This window comes from Tupaia chinensis, unplaced genomic scaffold (assembly GCF_000334495.1).
Source record: "Tupaia chinensis unplaced genomic scaffold, TupChi_1.0 Scaffold000330_1, whole genome shotgun sequence".
Taxonomy (NCBI): domain Eukaryota; kingdom Metazoa; phylum Chordata; class Mammalia; order Scandentia; family Tupaiidae; genus Tupaia; species Tupaia belangeri.
This window is the reverse complement of record NW_006159824.1, coordinates 2,129,452-2,139,994: the sequence shown is the minus strand read 5'-3', so window position 1 is coordinate 2,139,994 and position 10,543 is coordinate 2,129,452. Positions and strand designations below refer to the sequence as shown.

The 10,543-nt window shown below is 44.2% G+C and overlaps 1 pseudogene; it reads right to left on the bottom strand.

Annotated features, from left to right (window-relative positions):
* Positions 1 to 2,019: 2,019 nt before the first annotated feature.
* On the bottom strand, positions 2,020 to 2,300 carry LOC102497951 (selenoprotein K-like; annotated as a pseudogene).
* Between the last annotated feature and the right edge of the window lie 8,243 nt (positions 2,301 to 10,543).

Sequence of the window (10,543 nt, the reverse complement as noted above, 5' to 3'; positions counted from 1 at the left end):
CGCCTAGAAGCCGTCCCTGAGAGCTCAGAGGCTGGCTTAAGTGCCTCCCTAAGAGTCCTTATGAGTCTGTAACTCTTTCATCATCACGTCAATTACATCGTAAGTTTCTGGTGACTTTTCGGTTTCTTCCAGGCTTTCCAAATCAGTGTCTTTCAGATGTTTTGACCATGGTCCACAGTAAGAAATACATCTCACAGCACCACGCGGCCCAGAAACACACATATAACCTTATGTGGTACAGAGAAGTAAAGCAAATGTTTCACAAAATAATATTTGCTCTTGCTATGTGATACGAGTGAATTTTTATCCTCTTTCTTTAAAAAGCAATAAGACCCATGAAATTGACTTCATGTACTCCATAAAATCTCATCAACATTTTTTTTTTACTATGTGTACACTACTGAAATAAATATTTATTTATAAATGAGGGCAAATGAACAATGAACAGTATCTCAAAGGCTGAAAAACGTGACACAGTGCTAACTACACAGACTTTTATTTTCTTCAGATTCAGGTTTTCTTTTTTTTTATTTCCTATAGAGTGTGCGCACTTGTTGGAGAGACCGAGTGAGAGAACACAAGCGAGTGCACTCGTTACAGGGGTGGCCACAGTGTAATTCCTTCTCCTCTTTCTCCTCTCGGGATTTGGGGCATGCACGCACACATGCCCAGTGTATTTCTCAAGGTACCAGGTTCAGGACTCAAACTGTAGTCAGGCACAAGGGATCCAGCCGGCTTAACCACCAGGCCACCAGTTGGCCCACATTTTGTGACTTAATTATACAAAGATCAAGAGACAGTTCTGCGACTTAAAAATATTTACTTATTAAAATAATATCAAGGGGCCAGCAGGTGGTGTGGTGTTAAGGTGCTGGCCATTCCCACGTGGCTGACCATGATTTGAGTCCCAGACCTGGTGGCTTGCTTTCTCACTTTCCCTCTTTCTTTCTCTGTATCTCTGTCTGGTCCAATTAAAAGTGAATGAATTGGGACCAGCAGTTAGCGTAATGGCTGTCGCTGGAATCCCATGTAGTCGACCACGGTTCGAGTCCCAGACCCGGTGGCTTAAACTCACGCCGGGCATGTGTGTGTGTGTGTGTGTGTGTGTGTGCATACCCAAGATCCCGAGAGGAGGATGGAGGAGAAGGGATTGCGGTGTGGCTATCCCCCCTGGGGGGTGATTTCTTGCTTTCTGTCTCTTTGCCTCTTTCTGTCTTTCTGGCAAGCACACACGCTCTATAGCAAAAACCTCTCAAAAAAAAAAAAAAAGTGAATAAGAGAACTTTTTAAAAAGAACACCTAAATATTATATGAATACTTTAATCAACTATACAAAAAGATAATACGACAAATGTGCATTTATAAAAGTACATTTCAGGGAACCAGCAGTTGGCGTAATGGCTATGTCGCTGGACTCCCACGTAGTCGACCGCAGTTCGCGTCCTGGACCCAGTGGCTTAAAACTCATGCTGGGTGCGTGTGCGTGCGTGCCCAAGATCCCGAGAGGAGAATGGAGGAGAAGGGATTGAGGCATGACCATCCCCCTTGGGGGGTGATTTCTCACTTTCTGTCTCTATGTCTCTCTCTGTCTGTCTGGCGAGTGCACGTGCCCTATAGCGAAAACCTCTCCAAGAAAAAAAAAAAAAGTACATTTCAGGGAGTGACAGATGGCACAGTGGTTAAGATGCTGGACACCCACATGGTTGACCATGGTTTGAGTTCTAGATCTGGAGGCTTGCTTTCTCACTTTCCCTCTCTCTCTCTCTCACGCCCTCTGTCTCTCTGTGGTCAAATTAAATAATAAATAAATAAAACTAAATACAATTTTTAAAAAAATTTAGTCAAGCCAGATCCTAGCAGAGGGAATTCCCAGCATGACCTCAATCATCTACGAGGACACAGAGCAACCTTTGTTCGGAAGGGCGCATTCGTCTAACTTATCTGGCATGGTCAGACCTCTCCTTAATGGTTTCCTTCTGCTCATGAATGTGCACGCCAGTTGTCTCTTAGAGCAGGCATTTACCTTCCTCATCCTCCAGCCGTCGGAGGACTGGGGTCGTGCAGATGGTTGAATCGACCCATCCTTCGTGGAGGGTTTCTGGGTGGCCCTCTTCCGCCATCATCTCTGGAATCAGATGAGTTCTCACAGCCTCTTCTCTTTTTCACATCTTGCTGAAGCAGAGTTTTGAAAAACAAAACGATAAACTTGGCTATTCCCCAGAAAAAATCTATGAGCAAAGATAACCTCGTGGGGACTAATTCCAGCTGTCCAGTCCTTGTCTGTTCAAGATGTAAACCATCACGCTTCCCGTTCCCTGCCTTTGGAGCACCATCAACACATGTTTTGAAAATCTTGACCTAAACCAAGGACCAGGAAACTTTTTATTTAAAGAGTCTATTTTAGGTTTCGCAAGCTATCGGAATTCTGTCACAGTACAATATTCAGACCCTGCCATCTGGGTCTTGAAAGTAGCCACAGGCAACATGAAAAACAAAATGGTTGTAGGGCTGGCAGGTGGTGTGGTGGTGAAGGCACTGGATTCCCACTTGGCTGACCTTGGTTCAAATCTCAGATCTGGCAGCTCGCTTTCTCATTTTCCCTTTCTCTCTCTCTGGTCAAATTAAATAAATAAATAAATAATAACACAAAATAAAATAAATAAATATTTTTAAAAATGGTTGTAGCTCTGTTTCAGTATAAATTTATAGACACTGCAATTCAAATTTTATGTAATTTTCACAGCATGGAATATTGTTCTTCTTTCGATACCTTAGCTCAGAAACAATACAAACACAGATTGTGGGACTCCGCCTGGTGGTACAGTCAGTAGCAAACTGAAAGCCACACAGCCCACCACAGGTTTGACCCCCATGTTGGCCTGGAAGTACGCTGGGCAGATGCGCATACCCAGGAGCCTGAGGAGTTGGATGGCTGGGGAAAGGGCATTGCTGTGTGAGACCATGTTGAGGAGTCTCCCTCTTGTTCTCATGTACTTGCATGTTCTATCATAAAAAAATAAATAAAACTTAAGGACCAGCAGGTGACATGAAAGTGAAGGCAGCCGGATCCTACATGGCTGACTGCATGGTTCGAGTCCTGGTCCTGGCAACTTGAAAATCATGCCAGGTGCGTGTGTGTGCATGCCCAAAATCCCAAGAGGAGAATGGAAGAAAAGGGATTGAGGCATGGCCAGGCCCCTGGGAAGTGATTTCTCACTTTCCCTCTCTCTGTCTCTCTCTGGCAAGCACATGTGTCTTATGGCAAAACCAATAGAAAAAAACCTTGAAAAACAACAACAACAAAAACCCAGATGGTGGGCTGGGTTTGACTAGAGGCCATAGTTTACGGACCCAGCCGTAGACTGTGAGCCTCACAGAGACAGACCATCATCTTTATTTTCCCTCCCCTGCATCTCCAAGGTCTAACACAAAGCCTTATGTGAAGTCAATAGTTGGAAAGTGGATTATTAAAAAGAGCAGTTTGTAAATAAAACATTTTTACTACAGAAGTACATGTGTTCATGGAAGAAGAATGAGGAGTACAGCTAAACACAGTGAATAAAATAATCCTTAGTAATCCGATCCCTTGGAGATAACCATATCCTTTCATACTTTTTTGTAACAGATGGCAGGAAGTTTTAAAGGCTACTTTCTAGCCAAAGGGTGGTGGAAGGTTCTATTTCTCCTGAATTCACAAGAGACCTAGGCTTGCCCTTTGTAGATGGCGGGGTGGTGGTGAGTGAAGCTGAGAGAAAAGGTAACGGAGGATGTAAAGAACTAGGTGAGGTGGACCAGCAGTTGCTGGAATGGCTATGTTGCTGGACTCCCACGTAGTCCACTGCAGTTCGAGTCCCAGACCCATGTGGCTTAAACTCACGCCGAGAGGAGAATGGAGGAGAAGGGATTGCGGCGTGGCCGTAATCCCTTTTTGTCTCTCTGTCTCTCTCTTTCTGGCAAGTGCATGCACCCTATAGCAAAAACCTCTCCAGAAAAACAAAAGAACTAGGGGAGGGCACAATATTGATTAATGCCTTTACCATATACCAGGCCAGACTAGACCCTGAGGAATAGAGGTAGCACCCATTCTTTTTAAATTTTAAGAATGATTTAATTTTATTTGTTATTATTTTTATTTATTTACTTACTTTATTCTTTTTTTTTTTTTGGGGGGGGGGTTGCTATAGGACGCATGCGCTGGCCGTGTTTCAGTATAAATTTATAGACACTGCAATTCAAATTTTATGTAATTTTCACAGCATGGAATATTGTTCTTCTTTCGATACCTTAGCTCAGAAACAATACAAACACAGATTGTGGGACTCCGCCTGGTGGTACAGTCAGTAGCAAACTGAAAGCCACACAGCCCACCACAGGTTTGACCCCCATGTTGGCCTGGAAGTACGCTGGGCAGATGCGCATACCCAGGAGCCTGAGGAGTTGGATGGCTGGGGAAAGGGCATTGCTGTGTGAGACCATGTTGAGGAGTCTCCCTCTTGTTCTCATGTACTTGCATGTTCTATCATAAAAAAATAAATAAAACTTAAGGACCAGCAGGTGACATGAAAGTGAAGGCAGCCGGATCCTACATGGCTGACTGCATGGTTCGAGTCCTGGTCCTGGCAACTTGAAAATCATGCCAGGTGCGTGTGTGTGCATGCCCAAAATCCCAAGAGGAGAATGGAAGAAAAGGGATTGAGGCATGGCCAGGCCCCTGGGAAGTGATTTCTCACTTTCCCTCTCTCTGTCTCTCTCTGGCAAGCACATGTGTCTTATGGCAAAACCAATAGAAAAAAACCTTGAAAAACAACAACAACAAAAACCCAGATGGTGGGCTGGGTTTGACTAGAGGCCATAGTTTACGGACCCAGCCGTAGACTGTGAGCCTCACAGAGACAGACCATCATCTTTATTTTCCCTCCCCTGCATCTCCAAGGTCTAACACAAAGCCTTATGTGAAGTCAATAGTTGGAAAGTGGATTATTAAAAAGAGCAGTTTGTAAATAAAACATTTTTACTACAGAAGTACATGTGTTCATGGAAGAAGAATGAGGAGTACAGCTAAACACAGTGAATAAAATAATCCTTAGTAATCCGATCCCTTGGAGATAACCATATCCTTTCATACTTTTTTGTAACAGATGGCAGGAAGTTTTAAAGGCTACTTTCTAGCCAAAGGGTGGTGGAAGGTTCTATTTCTCCTGAATTCACAAGAGACCTAGGCTTGCCCTTTGTAGATGGCGGGGTGGTGGTGAGTGAAGCTGAGAGAAAAGGTAACGGAGGATGTAAAGAACTAGGTGAGGTGGACCAGCAGTTGCTGGAATGGCTATGTTGCTGGACTCCCACGTAGTCCACTGCAGTTCGAGTCCCAGACCCATGTGGCTTAAGCTCACGCCGAGAGGAGAATGGAGGAGAAGGGATTGCGGCGTGGCCGTAATCCCTTTTTGTCTCTCTGTCTCTCTCTTTCTGGCAAGTGCATGCACCGTATAGCAAAAACCTCTCCAGAAAAACAAAAGAACTAGGGGAGGGCACAATATTGATTAATGCCTTTACCATATACCAGGCCAGACTAGACCCTGAGGAATAGAGGTAGCACCCATTCTTTTTAAATTTTAAGAATGATTTAATTTTATTTGTTATTATTTTTATTTATTTACTTACTTTATTCTTTTTTTTTTTTTGGGGGGGTGGTTGCTATAGGACGCATGCGCTGGCCAGAAAGAGAGAGACAGACAGAAAGCGAGAAATCATCCCCCAGGGGGATGGCCACACCACAATTCCTTCTCCTCTTGGGCACGAACGCACACATGCCTGGCGTGAGTTTAAGCCACCGGGTCCAGGACTCGAACCACAGTCGACTACATGGGAGTCCAGCATCATAGCCATTATGCCATCTGTTGGTCCCTTTTTTTTTTTTACTTACTTATTTTTGAGAGATTTTTTTGCTATAGGATGTGTGTGCTTGCTAGAGGGACAGAGAAACAAAGAGAGAGAAAGTGAGAAATCACATCCCCCAGGGAGGATGGCTATGCTGCAATCCCTTCTCTTCCATTATCCTCTCAGGATTTAGGGCAGGTACACACACATGTTTGTGTGAGTATCAAGCCACCAGGTCCGGGACTCAAACCACAGTTAGTCACGTGGGAGCCCAGCACCTTAACCACTGTGTCACCTGCTGGCCCAGCACCCATTCTTTTCTTCTTCTTCTTCTTCTTCTTCTCCTTCTTCTTTTTAAGAATTAGTTACTTATTTAATTTTATTTGTTATTATTATTATTATTTTTTAAATTTGACCAGAGAGAGACAGAGAAAGGGAAAGTGATTAAGCAATCCAGTGCCTCAACCACCACACCATCTACCAGCCCCTCCCATTCTTTTTTTTAATTGCCAGAGAGTGCATGTGCTTCCCAGAGAGAGAGAAAGCATTCCCCAATGGGGCATGGTCATGGTGCAAGCCATTTCTTTTTTTTTAAGAGATATTTTTGCTATAGAGTGCATGAGCTCACCTGAGACACAAAAAGAGAAAGTGAGAAATCACCCTCTCTTCCCCAGCGGGGATAGCCATGCTGCAATCCCTTCTCCTCCATTTTCCTCTTGGGATTTTGGGCATGTACACACATAAGCCTGCATGAGTTTTAAACCACTGGGTCTGGAACTCAAACCCTGGTTGGCCATATGGGAGTTCAGCGCCTTAACCACTATGTCACCTGCTGGCCCCAGCAATTCATTCTTTTCCCATTTCTCCATCCCAGCAGAATTTTGAGCACACATGTACATGGGCCTGGTGTGCTTCTGAAGTTGCCAGGGGTGGGATTTGAACCACTGTCTGCCATGTGGGATCTGGCTCTCTGTGCTCTGCACTTAACCACTACACACTGTAGGACTAGTCTGTAGCATCCTTTCTTTCAGGTGTACAGATGAAAGGGTAGACAACAAAATGACAAGTGTGATAAATGTCACCAAAGGGAATACACAAGATATAATGAGGGTAGGGGGCCAGTGGGTGGCATGGTGCTTGAGGGTGCTGGACTCCCACATGGCCAACTGTAGCTGGACTCCCAGCCCTGGTGGCTTGCTTGCTCACCTTCCTCTCTTTCTCTGATTTTTGTCCCTCTCTGATCAAATTAAAATAAATAAAGTAAAAAATAATTCTTAGGGAAAAAAAGATGTAATGAGGACTTAACAAGAGGGAGGGGATATCTAACCTATCTGGAGGTCAGGAAATGCCTCCCTCCCTAGGAAGGAACTTTAAGGCTGAGACCTGAAGGCTGAGTAGGAATTTGTTGGGCAAGAAAATGGGAAATTCCATAATGAAAACTGTGCCTTTATCTAAATGCATCTGGCTGGAGGGTAGAGAAAGGCCGGAAGTTGCATGAGATCAGCCCGCAGAGTTTGGCAGGGATCAGGTCAAAACAGCCTTGTCATCTAGATCTAACTAGCTTTCGAAAACTAAAGATAATTGAACAAATGAAAAAATAGCCTGAGGAAGCAATTGGCCAATTCCAGAATGAGAAATAGTCTACAGAACAAATGATTCAGTTTCTCATTAAATCAGCTTCATGAAAATAAAAAAGAAATTAAAGGGAGAGAGTTCTATTATAGAATAAAGGAGCCTTAACAGACATAGCACTCCAAAGCAATGTGTGGATCTAATTTATTTCTTGTTTGGATTAAATAAACCATGAAAAGCATCTTTGAGATAACTGAAGATATTTTTTCTTTTTTTGAGAAGTTTTTGCTACAGGGCATGTGCACTCGCCAGAAAGGCAGAGAGAGACAGAGAGACAGAAAGGCAGAGAGAGACAGAGAGACAGAAAGCGAGAAATCACCTCCCAGGGGACATGGTCATGCCGCAATCCCTTCTCCTCCGTTTTCCTCTCAGGATCTTGGGCACGCATGCACACGTGCCCGGCGTGAGTTTAAGCCAACGGGTCCAGGACTTGACCCTGCGGTTGACTACATGGGAGTCCAGTGACATAGCCATTACGCCATCTTCTGGTCTCAACTGGAGATATCTGAATATGGAGGGCCAGTAGGTACTGTAGTGGTTAAAGTGGTGGGTCCCACATGGCTGACAGCACAGTTTGAGTTCTGGATCAGGCAGCTTGAGAGATACGTGGAGCGTGTGTGCCCAAAATCCTGAGAGGAGAACAGAGGAGGGATTGGCATGTGGCCATCCCCTGGAGATGGGGTGTGATTCCCACTTTCCCTCTCTGTCTCTCTCCAGCAAGCACACATGCCCTATGGTGAAAAATCTTAAGAAGAATGAAAGAAGAAGAAAGGAAGGAAGGAAGGAAGAAAGGAAGGAAGAAAGAAAAAGAAAGAGAGAAAGAAGGAATGAAGGAAGGAACAAAAGAAGAAAGGAAGGAAGGGAAAGAAAGGAGACAGAGAGAAAGAAAGAAATCTGAATGTGAATTGGGCATTATAAGATATTATGATATTAATTGTTGGGCCATCAGGTGGCATGGTGGTTAAGCCAGTGGACTCCCACATGGCTGACTGTGGCTCAAGTCCTGGACTTGGCAGCTTGCTTTCTCACTTTCCCTCTCTCTGTCTCTCTCTGGTGAGAGTGTGTGTCCTATAGCAAGTTAAAAATAATAAACAAAATAAAATAGGTCTTAAAAAAAGAAATCGTTAATTTTATTGAGTGTGGTAATAGCGTGGTGTTAATTTTAATTATTAACTTTATTAGGTGTGATAATAGCAAGGGCTTTTAAGAAGCCCTTATTGGGCCAGCTGGTGGCGTGGAGGTTAAGGCATTGGATTCCACATAGCCTGCTTCGTGGTTCAAGTCCTGGATCTGACATCTTGAAAATCATGCTAGGTGCATGTATGTGGGTGCTCAAAATCCTGGGAGACTGGAAGAGAAGGGATTGTAGCCATTTTCCCTGGGAGGTGACTTATCCCCACCACAACACCTGCTTCTCCCACTGGCGAGCTCATGTGTCCTAGAGCAAAAAGTAAAAAACAAACAAACAGGGACCAGCAGTTGGCAAAATGGCTACGTCGCTGGACTGTCATGTAGTTGACTGCAGTTTGAGTCCCAGACCCGGTGGCTTAAACTCATGGGGCGGGGGCATGTGTGCATGCCCAAGATCCTGAGAGGAGAACGGAGGAGAAGGGATTGTGGCATGGCCATCCCTCCCGGGTGGGGATTTCTCAACTTCTGTCTGCTTTCTGTCTCCCTGTCTCTTTCTGTCTGGCAAGTGCACATGCTCTATAGCCAAAAAATCTCTCTCTCTCTCAAAGTAAATAAATATCACAAACCCCTCCAAAAATAACAAGTAAAAGTCCTTACTCATTATAAATGCATGTAAGTTAGATGACTGATGTGGGTGTGCTTTACAAATATCCTGGAGAAAAGCTGGAGGCGGCAATAATAATGTAGGCAAAATACTGGTAATTGTTGAAGCTGGATGATAGGTATACAGAGATGCATTATGCTAAGCCTCTTGATTTTTATGTGTATTTGGAAACTTAAACAATAAAATATTTGTAATAAAAGAAAATGACAGAGAGAAGTACCTTACAAACCATACTAAGGATTGATTGATTTCCTTTCTATTTTGAAATAATTTTATCCTTTGGTTTTCCTTTTAGAGGTTTTTGCCTTAGGGCACATGTGCTCTCCAGGAGGAGAAAGACAGATATAGTGAGAGGGAAAATGAGAAATCACCCCAAGGGGATGACCATGCCACAATCCCCTCTTCTCCTGGGATCTTGGGTGTGCATGTGCACACACATGCTCCTGCTGTGATTTTCAAGCCACTGGATCTGGGACTCCAACCATGGTGGACCATGTGGGAGTCCAGAGATGTAACTGTTACCCCATCTGCTGGTCCAAAAATAATTTGAGATAATGTTCATAGATAAGTTGCAAAGATAGTAGTGTCCACTATTCCCGTCACCACCTTCCTCTAGCGTCACAGTTCATGTTTACCAAATAAGGGGGCGGGCAGTGAAGTAACTCACTTTCTCTGTCTCTTCCTGGCAAGCACACACACCCTATAGCAAAAAGAATATGGAGGGGCCGGCAGGTAGCGTATGGTTGGAAGCCCTGAATTCCCACGTGGCCGACCCCAGTTCATGTCCTGGACCTGGCAGCTTGCTTCCTCCCTTTCCCTTTCTCTCTCTGGTCAAATTTAAATAATAATAATAACAACAATTCAAATGAATTAAATAAATAATTATTTTAAAAAACTACATGGAGGGACCAGCAGTTAGCGTAATGGCTATGTCCCTGGATTCCCATATAGTTGACCATGGTTCGAGTCCCGGACCCGGTGGCTTAAACTCATGCTGGGTGCGTGTGTGTGTGTGCCCAAGATCCTGAGAGGAGAATGGAGGAGAAGGGATTGCAGCATGGCCACCCCCCGTGGGGGCGGTTTCTCGCTTTCTGTCTCTCTGTCTCTTTCTGTCTTTCTGGCTAGAGCACGCACCCTATGGCAAAAACCTTTCAAACAACAACAACAACAACATGGAGATGAAATATGGTTTGTGGTGGGATTGGACATAAACTGATGAATTTGGGTAATTTCAGGAAAATG